Below are 21354 nucleotides of genomic sequence, written 5' to 3' on the forward strand. Positions count from 1 at the left end.
TTAGTAGAAAAGGAGTTCAATTGTCACTACAGGCAATGTTTGGCAGATGCTGAGGATGGAGAAGGGAAGGTGAGGAGGATCTGAGAACCTAGAGGTCCTCAAAAATACTGGGTCTAACCTAGTTTGGATAGTGAAAAAATAATCAGGTGAGTTCATGATTGCTTCATAGGCCTGGCTAGGCATAACCCTGTCTCTGATTGTGAGTAGCCAGGCATTTCAGTGCCACGTCATCTGGGTGACCACAGTGAGGATTTGAGCTGTATAGTCACACTAAAGGGCTTTCAGTTCAGTAAAAACAAACAATTAAAAAAAAAAACAAACTAGGCTTTAAACTAAACACACTTGAATTTCAAACATAGCATTAGCATCTAAATGTGCCCTTCCATATCAAGTTGCATAAAGTTTATCTATATAGCTATAAGCTGTACCTAGGAGATAGCAACCACTTTAGGGAAGAGTCTATGACCAAAGAAAGTCTTATTTTAAAAGGATATTTGCTTTGGTAGTTCTTAGACCCCCTAGAAGGGGGGTATCTCTGTGACTCTCTTATTAAGACAAAATTTAATAAGTAGTTTTTGAATAAATGAATAAATAAAAGAATGAATGCAGTCATGCATGGGAATTGGAAACAGGAGAAGTAATACCACTGGAGTAAAAGTCAGAAAACCTGGATTTCTAGTTCCAGAGTGATATACGTAAATAATTACCTCTCTCAATCACAGTTTCTTCAACTGTATAATGTGGTAATAACTTTCTGCCAAATTTAGTTCAGAGGCTTTATTTACTTTACACAATAAAGTGCTGATGATGAAAATGTATATTTATGAAATGATATAGAAAGTTATTATTTAAAACGACTTTCAAATATTCCTTTCCTTTTACTCAGATGTTGTTTTCAGTTTGTTTAATTTTTGGAGAAGAGATTCCTTGAAAGCACTGCTATCTCATTATCCATGATGTACTTCTCATAATACAGAGCAGGTCTAATATTCTGTTTCCATATTATTTCATTTGTATGATACAATGAGGCAAAAATAGATAAAATACCTTTTATAGCCATAAAATGGAACCAGATATCAAAATTTCCAAAGATTTAATTGTTTCAAGATTCTTTAGAATCTTCCCAGACATTGTTAGATCTGTACAGAAATTTATTTAGAATGTGCTGTGATAAAAATGGAGGAACATGGGCCAAAACTATTTTTAAAATTCTATTGCAATGGATGCATTGCTAGAAATTACATGAGAATGTAGCAGAAACTGTTGGTTATTTTCCAATATTAGTGTGCCCCCATTTTTCTTTTCCAGTTTTTAGCTAGACACATAAAAACTAGTAAAATAGCCACCTGAAAAAAGATTACATTTCCTAGCCTTCCTTCAAGACAGATCTGACCATTGGACTAAATTTTGCAATGGGATATGAGCAGACGAGGTATATGAGAGTCCTGGAAAATGTCCTTAAAAGAGGTAGATTGTTCTTATTAGCCCCTTTCACTGCAATACAGATGTGATGGCAACAGTTACAGCAGCCTGCTAGGACCATGGGAAAATAGCTATGTGCTGAGAATAATAGAACAACAATGCAAAAGTCTGAGTCTCTGACACAATGGCACACCATACCAGACCTGGACCTCCCACCTCTGGATCTCTATTTTTGTGAAAGAGAAATAAAACCTTATTTTGAGGTTTCTGGCACTCATAGCTAAACCCAATCCTAACATGTACACCCAGTCTGGTGAACATGAATTAGTAATGAAAAGAAGTCCTTTGTAACCAGTATGAAATATAGAGATGTTATTGCCATTTTTTACTGCCAATGTCCTTCCATTTTTCTTTGAAGATGATGATAAATTTTGGGTTGGTATTTCAGGAATTCAAATGCGTTACTCTTTATAGGGATCAGGGAAACATCTGCTCTGGAGTAGGGTTAATGTTCTCAATAGGGGTGCAATTTCAAATCGAAAAAAATGTTTTAATTTTGGTAGTTTTCAATATTCCCTTCTAGCCATGTTTCTTCTTGAGTCCTGAGCTTTGGTCAGATCTTAAGGTTCTGGTCTCGGTGGTGGGTTTGGGCTGCACTGGTTGGCAGACTGCAGTGGGTTGGTGGGACTGAGTACAGTGACAAAGTCTAAATATGGAATTAAAACTGATAATAAGATAGATTGGCCAGAAGAGACAAGATGGTGGGATTAGGCAGAGAGACAAAATCCAGCTAAGAGAAATATTGGTTCAAAGCAAAAAGGTCTTAATGGAGGTGACAGGTAGAACTTGCAGAGCATCTCTGAGCCACTGCAGCGTAGTTGCCACACCTTTATTAGGACAACTATGCTCAGATTCAGCCACGGATAGGGAAGATGTCAAGCTAGTTTGGACTGGGTAATATGCTGGAAACCTCTTAGGAGGAAGGGTAAAGAAATAAAGACTGAGAAAAAGTTGAGACTGGCCTCTGAGTGAGTCTTTCTATTTGCCATTTTATAGCTGATCAAAGGAGCACCATTGATCCTTGATTGAGGCCAGAGCTGAACCTGTGAACTTATCTGTGATGGTTGGAACATCCAGTGGGGGAATTCACTGGTCAGGGATGAAGTGACAGGACAGTGATGTGATATTTGGCAGTTGGCGCATTTACAGTAAAACCTTGAACATTGGTTTGCTGTAGGGTAAATAAGATCAGGTTTCCAGGAGGAAAAGTGTGGTAGGGTGTCAGGCCTCACTATGCTGGCTGGAGTTCAGGACAAGATTCCAGTCCCAGAAAGCAACTAGAGTGCTAGGAAAGGATATTGGGCATAAATTTAAAGTTTTGATCCCAATGACTTAGATAAAGAAGCCTTCGTCAGGATTGGCTCTAAGGAGGCACATCTAATTGCTCCCCCTGTGGAGTGGGGCCTGGGCTCCAGAATTCTGGTTCAGCTCAAGTTGGATCCCAGTCAGCAGATAGAAGGCATCCATTACACTTGCTGGGAAGGCTAGGGGAAAAAGATGACAGGAAGAGGCTATCTACTTCCCATTCTCAGACCAGAGGGCAAAGGGTTCACACTTAGGATACTTTCTCAAGATAGCTTGGCTATTATAAGGACAGGACTGACTGGCAGCAGTCAGATCAACCCTATGGAGCACAGTTCTACACTGACACACATGGGGTCACCCTAAGTCAGAATCAACTCCATGGCAACTGGCTATCCTTTTGGCTATAAATTCAAATAACATTGCACTGTGTCACCAGTGACATATGCAAATCTAGATTGGGGATAGTGGGAGCTGTTATTCCTTGTTAAGACGTCCAGCCCTAGAACACCATTTTTCTGTGGTATTCATCAACAGGTCGCTCTAACTTCTTTTGGGATACCAACTAACCTTCTGATTGAAGAAGCTACACGTTGATTGAGCATGTTTATTGCACATAATTATTTGTCAGCACCAAATAATTTTCTAGGAAAATAGAGCAGAGTTTGCCAATTATTTATTTATATGAGCTCTGAAATAATACTGCTAAGTAGTTTGCACTTCTGTTATAGCATTCATTTTATTCTGCTCTGTATTATATTTAGTTGTATATCTGTTTCTTCAAATAGAGTATAAACTAATTGGGGTAAAAAAAATTGGGGTAAGCATTTGCATAATTCAAGTTTATATTCTCTATAGTCAGGAGTATCATTCTTTTGGCTTTTTCAGTCTTCTTAAATGGCAATTTCACAGTTGGCAGTCAGGTAGGGTTGCAGAGGCTGGGCTGGTAGGTACCAGCAGTGGCAGATGTCTGTTACCTAGATTAGTGGAAAGAGATGCATCCTGAGGAAAATGAAAATCATATCCAAGAAAGTGACCCATAAACCTATCTATCATTAGCTGTAAAGGCAATGAGTATGAGACCCCAGTCAAGAGCTGAAGCAAGAGGTCTGAGGAAAAGGTAATTATTAGGAATTGTGCTATGTCCCCTCAAAACACATGTTTAAATTCTGGCTCCTGTATTTGTGAGTGTGATCTTGCTTGGAAATAGGAGGTTCTTATGTTAATGAGATCATACTAGAGTAGGGTGGGTCCTTAACCTAATCCCTTCTGAGTGTTGTCTTACAAAGAAGGCAGAATAGACACAGACATACAGGGAGAAGAGACCATGTGAAGTTCTCTCTACAAGTCAAGGAATGCCAAGGAATGCCCGGGGGAGGTCTACTCAGTCACATGGGATCACTGAGTCGAAACTGACTCATTAGTATCTAACAACAGTGAACTACAAGGAAGGACCCTCACCTAGACCCAATGCCCTGATTTGGACTTCTAGTCTCCAAAACTGGAGATAGATTTTTATTCTTTAAAGTCACCCACTTGTGGTATTTTTTGCTATGGCAGCACTAGGTAACTGAGACAGTCATTAAATAGGATATGAAATGGGGCAAAGTTAATGATTAAGACTGGAAACAAAGCAGGGGATGCCAGGGCTCAGAATTATTGGGTATTGAGACAAAGGGGCCAACTGACCTGTTTAAAGATGCAGGGTTAGTCCAGTGAAGTTTGGTGCTTATTACAGGTACATAATGCATTTCTCTTGAATGAATCAAAGTAGCTGGTTATGTATTCCACAAACAGTGATAATTAGGTCACCTAAGTACCAAATTTAGGCTCTTGACAAAGTGAGAAGCTGATTGTTTGCTAGTTGTGCTTCTCAACAGAAGGAATGAATTTTTCAGGTAGTGTTCAGTTTAAAAGTTATTGACATTGTATCCAAAATCAAATTCTTAAAAATCCCCTGCAGGGGGCGGAGCCAAGATGGCGGACTAGGCAGACGCTACCTCGGATCCCTCTTACAACAAAGACACGGAAAAACAAGTGACTCGATCACATACATAACAATCTACGAACCCTGAACAACAAACACAGATTTAGAGACGGAGAACGAACTAATACGGGGAAGCAGCGATTGTTTCCAGAGCCTGGAGCCAGCGTACCAGTCAGGTACGGCACAAGCACAGAGAGCTGCTCCACCCCCCTGAACTAAACCCGGGAGGGAGACCAGCCGGTTCCGAGGGCGGCGTGGGATGCAGCCGGTAGGAGAAGTCCCCGGGAGGCAGTGACTGGTCTTGGAGCAGGAAGAGCAGCGTCCCAGCCGGGGAACCATCTCGCCGGGATTTGGACTGGATGCAGGTACGGCATAAACACGGAGAGCTGCTCCACCCCCCTGAACTAACCCCGGGAAGGGGCCCAGCCGGGTCGCGCGGGCGGTGTGGGACGCAGCCCATAGGAGAAGTCCCCGGGAGGCAGTGACTGGTATTGGAATGGGGAGAACAGCATCCCAGCCGGGATACTCGGTCACGGCACAAGCACGGGGAGCTGCTCCACCCATCTGAACTAACCCCGGGAGGGGGCCCACCTGGTTTGTGGGGGCGGCACGGCCACGCGGCTCGAGGGAGGAGAAGTCCCCGGGAGGCAGCAACTGATTTTGGAGTCGAGAGTGCACCGTCCCAGTAGGGGAGCCTTGACGCTGGGCGTGGGGCTGGAAGCGGAGGATCTGACCGTGCCTCCAGCGGGCCAGACCCCCCGGGGGCAATCTCCACACAGCCAGCACACATAGGCAACGCGCCCGTGGGAATCTCAGGTATAATAGTCAGTCCAAGCAAGACAAGCAACTCTGGCTATATTCTGAGGTGCTACTCTCCTATCTCTCTGTTCCCTCCCCCACCCTCCCCAGGCGGCTTCATTAACATTCGAATAGCCTGAGCCAGAGGGAGAACTCTGATAGGGGTCTGACTGCATTTTTTTTTTAGCGGATTTTCTGGAAAAACTAGTTTCCCAGTGATGGCTCGGAGACAACAATCCATATCAAACCACTTAAAGAAGCAGACCATGACAGCTTCTCCAACCCCCCAAACAAAAGAATCAAAATCTTTCCCAAATGAAGATACAATCTTGGAATTATCAGATACAGAATATAAAAAACTAATTTACAGAATGCTTAAAGATATCACAAATGAAATTAGGATAACTGCAGAAAAAGCCAAGGAACACACTGATAAAACTGTTGAAGAACTCAAAAAGATTATTCAAGAACATAGTGGAAAAATTAATAAGTTGCAAAAATCCATAGAGAGACAACATGTAGAAATCCAAAAGATTAACAATAAAATTACAGAATTAGACAACGCAATAGAAAGTCAGAGGAGCAGACTCGAGCAATTAGAATGCAGACTGGGACATCTGGAGGACCAGGGAATCAACACCAACATAGCTGAAAAAAAATCAGATAAAAGAATTAAAAAAAATGAAGAAACCCTAAGAATCATGTGGGCCTCTACCAAGAATGATAACTTGCGAGTGATTGGAGTCCCAGAACAGGGAGGGGGGACAGAAAACACAGAGAAAATAGTTGAAGAACTCCTGACAGAAAACTTCCCTGACATCATGAAAGACGAAAGGATATCTATCCAAGATGCTCATCGAACCCCATTTAAGATTGATCCAAAAAGAAAAACACCAAGACATATTATCATCAAACTCACCAAAACCAAAGATAAACAGAAAATTTTAAAAGCAGCCAGGGAGAAAAGAAAGGTTTCCTTCAAGGGAGAATCAATAACAATAAGTTCAGACTACTCGGCAGAAACCATGTAGGCAAAAAGGGAATGGGACGACATATACAGAACACTGAAGGTGAAAAACTGCCAGCCAAGGATCATATATCCAGCAAAACTCTCTCTGAAATATAAAGGCGAAATTAAGATATTTACAGACAAACACAAGTTTAGAGAATTTGCAAAAACCAAACCAAAGCTACAAGAAATACTAAAGGATATTGTTTGGTCAGAGAACCAATAATATCAGATATCAGCACAACACAAGGTCACAAAACAGAACGTCCTGATATCAACTCAAATAGGGAAATCACAAAAACAAACAAATTAAGATTAATTAAAAAAAAAATACACATAACAGGGAACCATGGAAGTCAATAGGTAAAAGATCACAATAATCAAAAAGAGGGACTAAATACAGGAGGCATTGAACTGCCAGACGGAGAGTGATACAAGGCCATATAGAACAATACAAGTTAGGTTTTTACTTAGAAAAATAGGGGAAAATAATAAGGTAACCACAAAAAGGTATAACAACTCTATAACTCAAGATAAAAGCCAAGAAAAACGTAACGACTCAACTAACATAAGGTCAAACACTATGAAAATGAGGATCTCACAATTTACTAAGAAAAACGTCTCAGCACAAAAAAGTATGCGGAAAAATGAAATTGTCAACAACACACATAAAAAGGCATCAAAATGACAGCACTAAAAACTTATTTATCTATAATTACGCTGAATGTAAATGGACTAAATGCACCAATAAAGAGACAGAGAGTCACAGACTGGATAAAGAAACACGATCCATCTATATGCTGCCTACAAGAGACACACCTTAGACTTAGAGACACAAACAAACTAAAACTCAAAGGATGGAAAAAAATATATCAAGCAAACAATAAGCAAAAAAGAAGAGGAGTAGCAATATTAATTTCGGACAAAATAGACTTTTGACTTAAATCCACCACAAAGGATAAAGAAGGACACTATATAATGATAAAAGGGACAATTGATCAGGAAGACATAACCATATTAAATATTTATGCACCCAATGACAGGGCTGCAAGATACACAAGTCAAATTTTAACAGAATTGAAAAGTGAGATAGACACCTCCACAATTATAGTAGGAGACTTCAACACACCACTTTCGGAGAAGGACAGGACATCCAGTAAGAAGCTCAATAGAGACACGGAAGACCTACTTACAACAATCAACCAACTTGACCTCATTGACTTATACAGAACTCTCCACCCAACTGTTGCAAAGTATACTTTTTTTTCTAGCGCACATGGAACATTCTCTAGAATAGACCACATATTAGGTCATAAAACAAACCTTTGCAGAGTCCAAAACATCGAAATATTACAAAGCATCATCTCAGATCACAAGGCAACAAAACTAGAAATCAATAACAGAAAAACTAGGGAAAAGAAATCAAATACTTGGAAAATGAACAATACCCTCCTGAAAAAAGACTGGGTTATAGAAGACATCAAGGAGGGAATAAGGAAATTCATAGAATGCAACAAGAATGAAAACACTTCCTATCAAAACCTCTGGGACACAGCAAAAGCAGTGCTCAGAGGCCAATTTATATCGATAAATGCACACATACAAAAAGAAGAAAGAGCCAAAATCAGAGAACTGTCCCTACAACTTGAACAAATAGAAAGGGAGCAACAAAAGAACCCATCAGGCACCAGAAGAAAACAAATAATAAAAATTAGAGCTGAACTAAATGAATTAGAGAACAGAAAAACAATTGAAAGAATTAACAAAGCCAAAAGCTGGTTCTTGGAAAAAATTAACAAAATTGATAAACCATTGGCTAGACTGACTAAAGAAATACAGGAAAGGAAACAAATAACCCGAATAAGAAATGAGAAGGACCACATCACAACAGAACCAAATGAAATTAAAAGAATCATTTCAGATTATTATGAAAAATTGTACTCTAACAAATTTGAAAACCTAGAAGAAATGGATGAATTCCTGGAAAAACACTACCTACCTAAACTAACACATTCAGAAGTAGAACAACTGAATAGACCCATAACAAAAAAAGAGATTGAAACGGTAATCAAAAAACTCCCAACAAAAAAAAGCCCTGGCCCGGACGGCTTCATTGTAGAGTTCTACCAAACTTTCAGAGAAGAGTTAACACCACTACTTCTGAAGGTATTCCAAAGCATAGAAAATGACAGAATACTACCCAACTCATTCTATGAAGCTACCATCTCCCTGATACCAAAACCAGGTAAAGACATTACAAAAAAAGAAAATTATAGACCTATATCCCTCATGAACATTGATGCAAAAATCCTCAACAAAATTCTAGCCAATAGAATCCAACAACACATCAAAAAAATAATTCACCCTGATCAAGTGGGATTTATACCAGGTATGCAAGGCTGGTTTATTATCAGAAAAACCATTAATGTAATCCATCACATAAATAAAACAAAAGACAAAAACCACATGATCTTATCAATTGATGCAGAAAAGGCATTTGACAAAGTCCAACACCCATTTATGATAAAAACTCTTACCAAAATAGGAATTGAAGGAAAATTCCTCAACGTAATAAAGGGCATCTATGCAAAGCGAACAGCCAGTATCACTCTAAATGGAGAGAGCCTGAAAGCATTTCCCTTGAGAACGGGAACCAGACAAGGATGCCCTTTATTACCACTCTTATTGAAAATCGTACTTGAAGTCCTAGCCAGCACAATTAGGCTAGACAAAGAAATGAAAGGTATCCGGATTGGCAAGGAGGAAGTAAAGTTATCACTATTTGCAGATGACATGATCTTATACACAGAAAACCCTAAGGAATCCTCCAGAAAACTACTGAAACTAATAGAAGAGTTTGGCAGAGTCTCAGGTTATAAAATAAACATACAAAAGTCACTTGGATTCCTCTACATCAACAAAAAGAACACCGAAGAGGAAATAACCAAATCAATACCATTCACAGTAGCTCCCAAGAAGATAAGATACTTAGGAATAAATCTTACCAAGGATGTAAAAGACCTATACAAAGAAAACTACAAACCTCTAATACAAGAAATTCAAAAGGACATACTTAAGTGGAAAAACATACCTTGCTCATGGATAGGAAGACTTAACATAGTAAAAATGTCTGTTCTACCAAAAGCCATCTATACATTTAACGCACTTCCGATCCAAATTCCAATGTCATATTTTAAGGGGATAGAGAAACAAACCACCAATTTCATATGGAAGGGAAAGAACCGCCGGATAAGAAAAGCATTACTGAAAAAGAAGAAGAAAGTGGGAGGCCTCACTCCACCTGATTTCAGAAGCTATTATACAGCCACAGTAGTCAAAACAGCCTGGTATTGGTACAACAACAGGCACATAGACCAATGGAACAGAATTGAGAACCCAGACATAGATCCATCCACGTATGAGCAACTGATATTTGACAAAGGACCAGTGTCAATTAACTGGGGAAAAGATAGCCTTTTTTAACAAATGGTGCTGGCATAACTGGATATCCATTTGCAAAAGAATGAAACAGGACCCATACCTCACACCATGCACAAAAACTAACTCCAAGTGGATCAAAGACCTAAACATAAAGACTAAAACGATAAAGATCATGGAAGAAAAAATTGGGACAACCCTAGGAGCCCTAATACAAGGTATAAACAGAATACAAAACATTACCAAAAATGATGAAGAGAAACCCGATAACTGGGACCTCCTAAAAATCAAACACCTATGCTCATCTAAAGACTTCTCCAAAAGAGTAAAAAGACCACCTACAGACTGGGAAAGAATTTTCAGCTATGACATCTCCTACCAGCGCCTGATCTCTAAAATCTACATGATTCTGTCAAAACTCAACCACAAAAAGACAAACAACCCAATCAAGAAGTGGGCAAAGGATATGAACACACATTTCACTAAAGAAGAGATTCAGGCAGCCAACAGATAACATGAGAAAATGCTCTCGATCATTAGCCATTAGAGAAATGCAAATTAAAACTACGATGAGATTCCATCTCACACCAGCAAGGCTGGCATTAATCCAAAAAACACAAAATAATAAATGTTGGAGAGGCTGCGGAGAGATTGGAACTCTCATACACTGCTGGTGGGAATGTAAAATGGTACAACCACTTTGGAAATCTATCTGGCGTTATCTTAAACAGTTAGAAATAGAACTACCATACAACCCAGAAATCCCACTCCTGGGAATATACCCTAAAGATACAAGAGCCTTCACACAAACAGATATATGCACACCCATGTTTACTGCAGCTCTGTTTACAATAGCAAAAAGTTGGAAGCAACCAAGGTGTCCGTCAACGGATGAATGGGTAAATAAATTGTGGTATATTCACACAATGGAATACTACTCATCGATAAAGAACAGTGACGAATCTCTGAAACATTTCATAACATGGAGGAACCTGGAAGACATTATGCTGAGCGAAATTAGTCAGAGGCAAAAGGACAAATATTGTATAAGACCACTATTATAAGATCTTGAGAAATAGTAAACCTGAGAAGAACACATACTTTTGTGGTTATGAGGGGGGGAGGGAGGGAGGGTGGGAGAGGGTTTTTTATTGATTAATCAGTAGATAAGAACTCCTTTAGGTGAAGGGAAAGACAACACTCAATACATGGAAGGTCAGCTCAATTGGACTGGACCAAAAGCAAAGAAGTTTCCGGGATAAAATGAATGCTTCAAAGGTCAGCGGAGCAAGCGCGGGGGTCTGGGGAACATGGTTTGCGGGGACTTCTAAGTCAATTGGCAAAATAATTCTATTATGAAATCATTCTGCATCCCACTTTGAAATGTGGCGTCTGGGGTCTTAAATGCTAACAAGCGGCCATCTAAGATGCATCAATTGGTCTCAACCCACCTGGAGCAAAGGAAAATGAAGAACACCAAGGCCACACGACAACTAAGAGCCCAAGAGACAGAAAGGGCCACATGAACCAGAGACCTACATCATCCTGAGACCAGAAGAACTAGTTGGTGCCTGGCCACAATCGATGACTGCCCTGACAGGGAGCACAGCAGAGGACCCCTGAGGGAGCAGGAGATCAGTGGGATACAGACCCCAAATTCTCATAAAAAGACCAAACTTAATGGTCTGACAGAGACTGGAGGAATCCCGGCGGGCATGGTCCCCAGACCTTCTGTTGGCCCAGGACAGGAACCATCCCCGAAGACAACTCATCAGACATGAAAGGGACTGGTCAGCGGGGGGGAGAGAGATGCTGATGAAGAGTGAGCTAATTATATCAGGTGGACACTTGAGATTGTGTTGGCAACTCTTGTCTGGAGAGGGGATGGGAGGATAGAGAGAGAGGGAAGCCGGCAAAATTGTCAAGAGAGACTGAAAGGGCTGACTCAAGAGGGGGAGAGCAAGTGGGAGTAGGGAGTGAGATGTATGTAAACTTATATGTGACAGACTGATTGGATTTGTAAACGTTCACTTGAAGCTTAATAAAAGTTATTAAAAAAAAAAAATCCCCCTGCAGTAGACAGAAAGAAGTTATTTGGTGGTAAGGGTAGCGTTAACAGGTGCATTTTATGGAACATTCATTGCAGGAGAGCTACAGCTTCTGAAATTATCCATATCTCTTTAATTACCAAGATCAAAGGCTACAGACTTCAGTATGGATTATACCTCAACATAAAGAAAATAAAAATACTCACTTCTGGACCAATAAGGAACACCATCAGTAACAGAGAAAATTATTGAGGTTGTCAAGGATTTCAATTTACTTGGATCCACAATCAATGTCAGTGGAAGCAGCAGTCAAGAAATTAAACAACACATTGCATTGGCAAGTCTGCTGCAAAAGACTTCTTTCAAGTGTTCAAATGCCAAGATATCACTTTGAGACTAAGGTAAGCCTGACCGGAGCCATGGTATTTTCAATCTCCTCATATGCATGCAAAAGTTGGACAATGAATAAGAAAGACCAAAGAACTGGTGCCTTTGAATTATGGTGTTGGCAAAGAGTGCCGAATATACCATGGACTGCCAGAAGAAGGAACAAAACTTTCTTGGAAGAAGTACAACCAGAATGCTCCTTAGAAGCGTGGATATCAAGACTTCATCTCACGTACTTTGCACGTGTTATCAGGAGGGATCAGTCCCAGGAGAATGACATCATGCTTGGTAGATAGAGGGTGAGCAAAAGAGAGGAAGCCCTCAACGAGATGGATTGACACAGTGGTTGCAACGATGGGCTCAAACACAGCAACAACTACGAGGATGGTGCAGGAAAGGACAGTGTTTATTTCTGGCCACTATGAGTTGGAACCCATTCGAAGGTACCCAACAACAGCAACGTGTCTTTTCCCTTTGAACCCGGAAGACCTTTCTAACCGCCTTAACTAATAGAGTGCGGCTGAGTGGCGCTAGGCTCAGAGGCTAGGTCATAAAAATTCCATGCATATTCATATTGTTCTCTTGAGATGTTTGCTCTTAGAGCTTAGCTATCATGCTTCAAGGACACTAAGGAGCCACACAGAGAGATGTTTCAGCAAGCTGTTGTTGTGACCCACCAGATGTGTGAGTGAGTGAGCCTTCAGCTATTTCCATCCCCATCTGAGTCATCCCCAGCCTTCTGGTTACCCCAGCTAATACCACATGAAACATAAGCTATTGCTGTTGATGCCTGCCCACATTTCATATTTGTGATTTTTCATACTTTTAAGCTACTAAGTTTGGAGTGGTTTATTATTCAGCAATGGACAACTGAAACAAGTCACAAATAGAAACAAATATAGTCTGTGTAATAGAGATACCACCTCAGTCGAGACAGCCCAGGTCCTTTCTCATAAACTTGTTTTCATGTTTTCTATGCTTACCAAAGGAGCAAATTTATCCTATGAGTGTGATGCTTTTTAATAGTTGATGAATGTTCCAAAATAAGGAACAAATATTAGCAATAAATTTATGTTTGCAATGTAAAACGTATTAAAAAAAAATTTTTTTTTACAGGCATACCTCACTTTATCGCACTTTGCTTTATTAAGCTTTGCAGATATTGTGTTTTTTACAAATTGAAGGTTTGTGGCAACCCTGAGTGGAGCAAGTCTATTGGTGCCACTTTTCCAACAGCATGTGCTCACTTCATGTCTCTGTGTCACATTTTGGTGATCTATAATCAGTGATCTTTGATGTAATTGTAATTGTTTTGGGGCACACTGAATGCGCTCACATAAGAAGAAGAACTTAATAAATGTATGTGTGTGTGTCTCTCAGCCTCCCTATTCCTTGAGATATGACAGTATTGAAATTAGGACAACTAATAACCCTACGGAAACCCTGGTGGTGTAGTGGTTAAGTGCTACGGCTGCTAACCGAAAGGTTGGCAGTTCAAATTCACCGGGCACTCCCTGGAAAGTCTATGGGGCAGTTCTACTCTTTCCTTCAGGGTTGCTAAGAGTCAGAATCGACTTGACAGCAATGGTTTTGGGTTTTCTGGGTTTGAATAACCCTATAATTGCCTCTAACTGTTCAAGCTAAAGGAAGACCTGCACGTCTCTCATTTTCAATCAAAAGCTGGAAATGATTGAGCTTAGTGAGAAAGGGATTTCAAAAGCCAAGATAGGTTGAAAGCTCGGCTTTTTGCATGAAACAGTTAGCCAAGTTGTGAATGCAAAAAAATTCTCAAAGGAAATAAAAAGTGCTCTCCAGGGAACACACAAAAGACAAGAAAGTGAGACAGCCTTATTGCTGATAGGGACAAAGTTTTAGTTGTCTGGATAGAAGATCAAACTAGCCACAACATTCCTTTACTCCAAAACCTAATCCAGAACAGGTCTCTAACTCTTCTCAATTCTACGAAGGCTGAGAGAGGTGAAGAAGAAAAGTTTGAAGCTAGCAGAGGTTGGTTCATGAGGTTTAGGGAAAGAAGCTGTCTTCATAACATCAACTTGCAAAGTGAAGTAGCGAGTTCTGATGTAGAAGCTGCAGCAAGTGATCCAGAAGATCTAGCTCAGATGATTGACGAAGGGGACTGCACCAAGCAACAGACAGTCGATGTGGACGTAATAGCCTTCTACTAGAAGCAGATGCCGTCTAGGACTTTCATAGCTAGAGAAGTCATCGCCTGGCTTCAAAGCTTCAAAGGACAGGCTGACTCTCTTGTCAGGGGCTAATGCAGCTGGTGACTTTAAGATGAATCCAGTGCTGATTTACCATTCCCAAAATACCAGGGCCCTTAAGACTTATGCTAAACCTACTCTGCCTGTACCCTATAAATGGAAGAACAAAGCCTGGATGGCAGCACATCTGTTTACAACATGGTTTACTGAGTATTTTAAGTCCACTATTGAGAACTACTGCTCAGAAAAAAAGGTTCCTACTCATTGACAATGCACCTGGTTACCCAAGAGTTCTGATGGAGATGTACAAGAAAATTAATGTTTTCATGCCTGCTAACACAACATCCAGTCCACAGCCCATGGATCAACGAGTAATTTCAATTTCAAGTCTTATTATTTCAGAAATACATATTGTAAGGCTGTAGATAGTGATTCCTCTGATGAGTCTGTACAAAGTAAACTGAAAACCTTCTGGAAAGGATTCACTATTCTAGATGCCATTAAGAGCATTCGTCATTCATGGGAGGAGGTAAAAATATCAACATTAACAGGAATTTAGAAGAAGTTGGTTCCAACCGTCATGGGTGACTTTGAGGGGTTCAAGACTTCAGTGGAAGAAGTAACTGCAGATACAGTGGAGATAGCAAGAGAACCAGAATTAGAAGTGGAGCCTGAAGATGTGACTGAACTGCTGCAATGTCATGACAAATCTTTCACGGATGAGGAGTTGCTTCTTATGGATGAGCAAAGAAAGTGGTTTCTTGAGATGGAATCTACTCCTGGTGACGATGCCGTGAAAATTGTTGAAATGACAATGAGGGTTAGTTGATAAAGTAGTAGCAGGGTTTGAGAGAATTTGCTTCAGTTCTGAAAGAAGTTCTATTGTGGGTAAAATGCTATCAAACAGCACCACATGCTACAGAGAAATCTTTTTTCAAAGGAAGAGTCAATCGATGGCAGCAAACTTCATTGTTCTTTTATTTTAAGAAATTGCCACAGCCACCCCAACCTTCAACAACCGCAACCCTGATCAGTCAGCAGCCGTTAACACTGAGGCAAGGCCCTCCACCAGCAAGGAGATTATGACTTGCCGAAGGCTCAGATGTTGGTTAGCATTTTTAAATCAATAAAGTATTTTTTAAATCAAGGTATATACATTTTTTAGACATAACGCTATTGCATACTTAATAGACTACAGTATAGTGTAAACATAGCTTTTGTATACATTGGGAAACCAAAAAAAAAAAAAATTGTGTGACTGGCTTTATTGTGAAATTCACTTTACTGTGGTGGTCTGGAACTGACCTCCAATATCTTCGAGGTATGCCTGTGCTGAATATTAAGTAGTGTCGTTTTTTGTTTCCCCTCTGAAGATCATTGATCTTCCCCTCTGAAGAGCATTCATGATAAAACAAACAAAATCTTAGGCAACATTTTTTCCCAATACTTTACAAGGAAAGTAACAAAATGCTATCTTTACTTATTTTCGACATTTAAATAACCTAAGACAAGATTACCTGTACTAACACAACGCTCAGAAAAATGAATGATGAAACAAAGCATCCTTTGCATCAGTGCATCTTGGATATATTTAGCACTGGAACAAAAAGAGAAAGGCTTTGGTACCTCAAGAAAGCAGATGATAATTTGTCACATCCTAACAGCAGTATCTGAACAAAAGATTTTTTTACTGCAGTAATAGTGATGGTGGTGGCAAAGGCATCAGAGCGGCCATGACAGTAACTGCTATTAGAGAGCACTGTCTGTAATGATAGTGTATGGCTCAAAGAGTTGTCATGAACATGACTGAAAGAACATACGTGAAGCACTAAGTACAGTGCTTGGTGCATTGTAAATGCTTACTAACGTGTAACTGCCATCATCATCGTCTTCATCTTCAACCCTATTTTGGAAACAGGGAAACTGTAGATCACAGAGGCTTGATGACTTGTTCAGGGTCACAGAGTAGTAAATAAAGAAAAGGATTTAAACTCATGTCTGAGTGATTCCAAATTCATGGTTTTAACCAGTCTCTAGCATCTTCTTGGTATGTAGCTGTATGAGCTGCTGAGAAAATTATTTTCCCAGTATAGAATTACTTTCTTTGATCCAAGTAAATGACTGATTTTTTTTTTTTTAAAGTAACACAAAGGTCATGATTTATATATGGATGGCTACGTCTTGAGTTATGGTGCTAGAGCTGGATGAAAGGCTCACAGGCTGATGTGCACGTGCCGAGAAGGAGTTTGTTTAAGTCCTTATTGGAAGCACCCTGGCTCCTGCCCCTTCTCCATGCCACTTGTTCTGAATCAGGCTTTGCTTTCAAAGGTATGCAGACCACATTTATCCTATCAGATACACTGAATTTAGGATACGCTTACAAGTTTTTAATTCTTTTCCCTGAATAGCTGGTATAAATTCCACTTGGTCATGATGTATTATTTTTTCATATGCTATTGAATTATATTGGCTAGAATTTTCTTGATAATTTTTGCATCTATATTCCTGAGGCATATTGGTCTGTAGTTTTCTTTTTTTGTGGTGTCTCTGTCTGGCTTTGGTATCAGGGTGATGCTGGCTTTGTAGAATGAATTCAGGAGTATTACCCCCCTTTTTTTTTTCTATGTTTTGAAATGATTTGAGTTGTATTGGTGTGAACTCTTTTCTGAAAGTTGGTAGAATTTCCCAGCGAAGCCTTCCGGGTCAGGGCATTTTTGTTGTTGTTGGTGGGAGATTTTTTTTTTTTTAATCTCTTCTTTTGTTAGCTTAGTTTTTCTTCCACAGTTTGTGTTAGCTTAGGTAGGTAGTGAGTTTTTAGAAATTTGTCCATTTCCTCTAGATTTTCAAATTTTTTGGAGTACAATTTTTCATGGTATTCTGTTACGATTCTTTTGTATTGGTTGTGTCTGTTGTGATATCACCTATCTCATTTCTTTATTATTATTATTATTATGGTACTTTAGATGAAGGTTTACAGAACAAGCTAGCGTCTCATTAAACTTTTAGTATACATATTGCTTTATGACGTTGGTTACCAAACACATGACATGTCAACACTCTCCCTTCTCAACCTTGGGTTCCCTATTACCAGCTTTCCTGTCCCCTCCTGCCTTCTTCTCCTTGCCCCTGAACTGTCGTGCCCTGTTATTCTCGTTTTGTTTTATGGGCCTGTCTAATCCAAAGCGCCATCTTTAGATACTAATTTTTTCTAGAAATATAATTTGTGAATGTAGAAACAAACTATTGGACATGACTGCTTATAATTCAGTGAAGCACTAAGTTGACTATTTTAAAAACTTAATTACTCATTCAAAGGAAATCTCTTGTTTCCTATGAATGTCTTCCATACCAAGAAATGTGAACATTTCCATTGTAATATCTGTGTTTGATAAAAAAGGGAAGCATTTAGCATTCTGTATTTAATTGAGTTAAATGCCTAAGCCTTCAATGATATAACACGTGAATTTCCAGGGAAAATGAAAATATCTTCAGATGAAAGTAGTGCCAGTAAGTACTGTCTAAAATATTCCTGAAATAACTAGGTATCGTGCATTTCAGAAATTATTCTTCAAAAATCTAGACGATTATCCATTTAGATTTGATTAAAATGACAACTGAAATGGTTGCAAGCTTCTAAAGAGGGGCGTATTATAATCAAAATGACATCTGAGAAAGATGATTAATAGAGCTGCACCTGTGAATCACAGCAACTGTGATTCTCAAGAGAGTGTTGGAGATGGATGGGTACAGGGCATGCACATGCCTATAGGTCCCTTCCCTGGAGAATCAGAAGCATTTTCTCCATATACTACCTTGATAACTTCCCAATCCCCAAGGGAGAATCAATGGAATAGTGGGAAATGCTAGAAACTCTGAAAAGGGTTGCACCAGGGTTGGGGGGGAAGAGAAACTAAAAGACAGGACAAAGAACTATGCATTATGAGAAAAGACTTGGCAAAATTTACTTTTTATTTGGATGTGATGAATGTAATGAGGATTTAGATTAAGAGCTTGAGGGAAATAGTAATACGGAGAAAATGCCATGTAATATGAGAAGAAGAAGAAAAATTATGTTGATCTACCCATTTAAACAAAACAAAACCCTTGTGTCAGAGCAATGGATTGTTTAGCCTTCAAAGAATTGATTCTGTGAAGAGCAGTTGGCATTTTTTGTTATTCAGTGAAACCCAGTTCATTTTTATAGAGTAGGAAGAAGCTTACTATAATTTCTACACAGATTTTTTTACTTTGAATCATGCTATTTAAAAGTGACAGAATGAGTCATTTTCCAATGAAATATGAAAATGTTAGAGTGTAACAAATAATATTTTAGATATTGCTGATTTTTTCTTGGTAATGTTCTTTCTAACCATTTCGTTACTACATTTTTTCCCCTTATTTATTTATTTTTGATGGCATGTGTTTTCAGTATCGCAATGCATGCTCACTAATTGAGTGTGTTTGAATTTTTGATTGGTAATATGGGTTTTGAGAAATATGATCTGGTAATACAGCCACTAATGAGGTGAGTGGCACTGTGGTGTCACTGATCTGTGGTATGACCATATACCAATAATAGCCGTATAGATAATTTACTGCAGGCGCCTTTCCATCAGGTTACTTGGGGAATCTCTGGTTTTCCAAATATGGCACAGAAAAACCAAAACAAACCCATCAGATTTCCTTAACAGGAAAGCCATAATAATTCTTGCAAGCCTTATGTCACAGAAATAAATAAATAAAAAAAAGGCGAAAGTTTATTAAACTAACACATCCAGGAAGCATAAGAGAATGCTCAATTTACACAGCAGTGAGGCTGCAAGTGTGGTCTGCTGAACTTCAGGCATTTTAAAAGGGACAGTAAATGTACCTGACCTCTGAGGTCCAGAGGCATAAAAAATAGCTGGTATACCATTAATTCAATAGTAACCAGAGTTTTAAGGAGCCCTGGTGGTACAGTGGTTAAGTGCTTGGCTGTTAATCGAAAGTTGGTGGTTCAAACCGCACCAGCAGCTCTGCAGGAGAAAGATGTGGCAGTCTGGTTCCATGAAGATTACAGCCTTGGAAACCCTATGGGGCAGCTCTACTCTGTTCCATAGGGTCAGTCAGAATCCATTTAACAGCAAAAAGTTTGTTTTTTGATTTAATGTTCTTTTTATACTAGTAAGTTTCTTTCTTTCTTTTTTTTTTTTAACAGAAATGCTATGTTAACTTCTTTAAAAATCCTATGAACTATTTTTTTAGAATGTAGCTCTAGGACATATTACAATTTGTTCTAGGACTTTGCTACCTTGCTGCCTTTTACCTTCATTCTTTCCTCCTGTGTCAATTGCTCCATCCACAGCCTGGCATACCGCCTCATCTCACTGCTTACTTCTGCAATCAGCAAATAAGCATTGAGCTCACATCCCTGAGAGCTGGCCTAATAGCCCCAATATCGTTGCTTGGGTGACTACTGTCGGTAGGCTAGCAAAGACCTATTTCCTCTATATTGTCCATTGTGATAAACAAACCCAGTTAACCCTGTTAACTCTAATTTTTGTAATGTTTCTAATTCAAGTTAATACTAACATTCCTAAATGCCTTTCGCAGCCTGGATGCAGATGCATATTCAAGGTACTGCAAGAAATAATATAGAAAACTTTATATAATTAAACTAAATCCCTGCCTTACTGCTTTGAGTATTTTAAAACCAAACATCGAGAGAGGGTACTATGTGCTTGGACTCTGTTTTAACTGTGCTACCAATAAATGTTTCACCCTCAGGAAGTCTATTCCCCAAAGAAGTGCTTGGTCTCTAAATGTCAAAACATTCTCATTTTTGAAAGAACAGTTTCTTTTGTGTGCAAAAGGTCTACCTTGGATTCACTCAGCGTGCTCTCCTTACCATTAAAAAATAAACAGAAGCGACATATCCTTAAAATAACTATCTGAACTTGAGTCACCTGTGCATTCCCAAAGCTCTCTAAATGAATGAACTGTCAAACATCACACAGAGGTGGGAATTAAAACTGCTGAATTTAAGATATTAGAGACAATATACTGCTTCTTCAGGTCAGCATGTCTGCCACAGAGTTCACACAGCTACTGTGTTGCTGTGTTTCTCCCAGTGCATTAAAACATTGCTTTTGAATAACACAAGCTCTGTGCTACATTACTTAACCTCTGGATGATTTGATGCCTCCAAACCATCATCCAATTACAGCTGACATTCTCTAGTTAACCACTGTATTTGAAAGAAGAACCAGTACAAAGGAGAATTTAAGAAAAAGACATGTAGCTTTGACGGGAGAAATGAACAAAGATTAATCATGCCTTTGTGGGACTGTGAACATTTACTAACTGAGCATTTTAGTTCAATGCAGCATTTACTTATTAATTGCTTAAGAGCTGTAATGCTGGTTTCCAAATTCCTGCTCAACTTACTGTTACAGAGATGTTGCTGCCTGCCCCCTCCTCTCAAAGGACAGCCTTTAATAAACCTGTGTAGCAATTAAAAATTTGCTGTTACTACTTCCTGTTTTGCAAATTTCTCTTCCACAGACTTTAAGATGATAGCCAATAGTGGCTAAAACCAATAGTGGCTAGGTGGGTCAAAGCCCCTCTTCTCTGCTGGGGTCTCCAAACAAATGCAGTGGAATAACCATTTGCCTTCTTACTGTAACCCTTCTGACCCTT

The sequence above is a fragment of the Loxodonta africana genome, chromosome 6 (assembly GCF_030014295.1).
Source record: "Loxodonta africana isolate mLoxAfr1 chromosome 6, mLoxAfr1.hap2, whole genome shotgun sequence".
NCBI classification, from domain to species: Eukaryota; Metazoa; Chordata; class Mammalia; order Proboscidea; family Elephantidae; genus Loxodonta; species Loxodonta africana.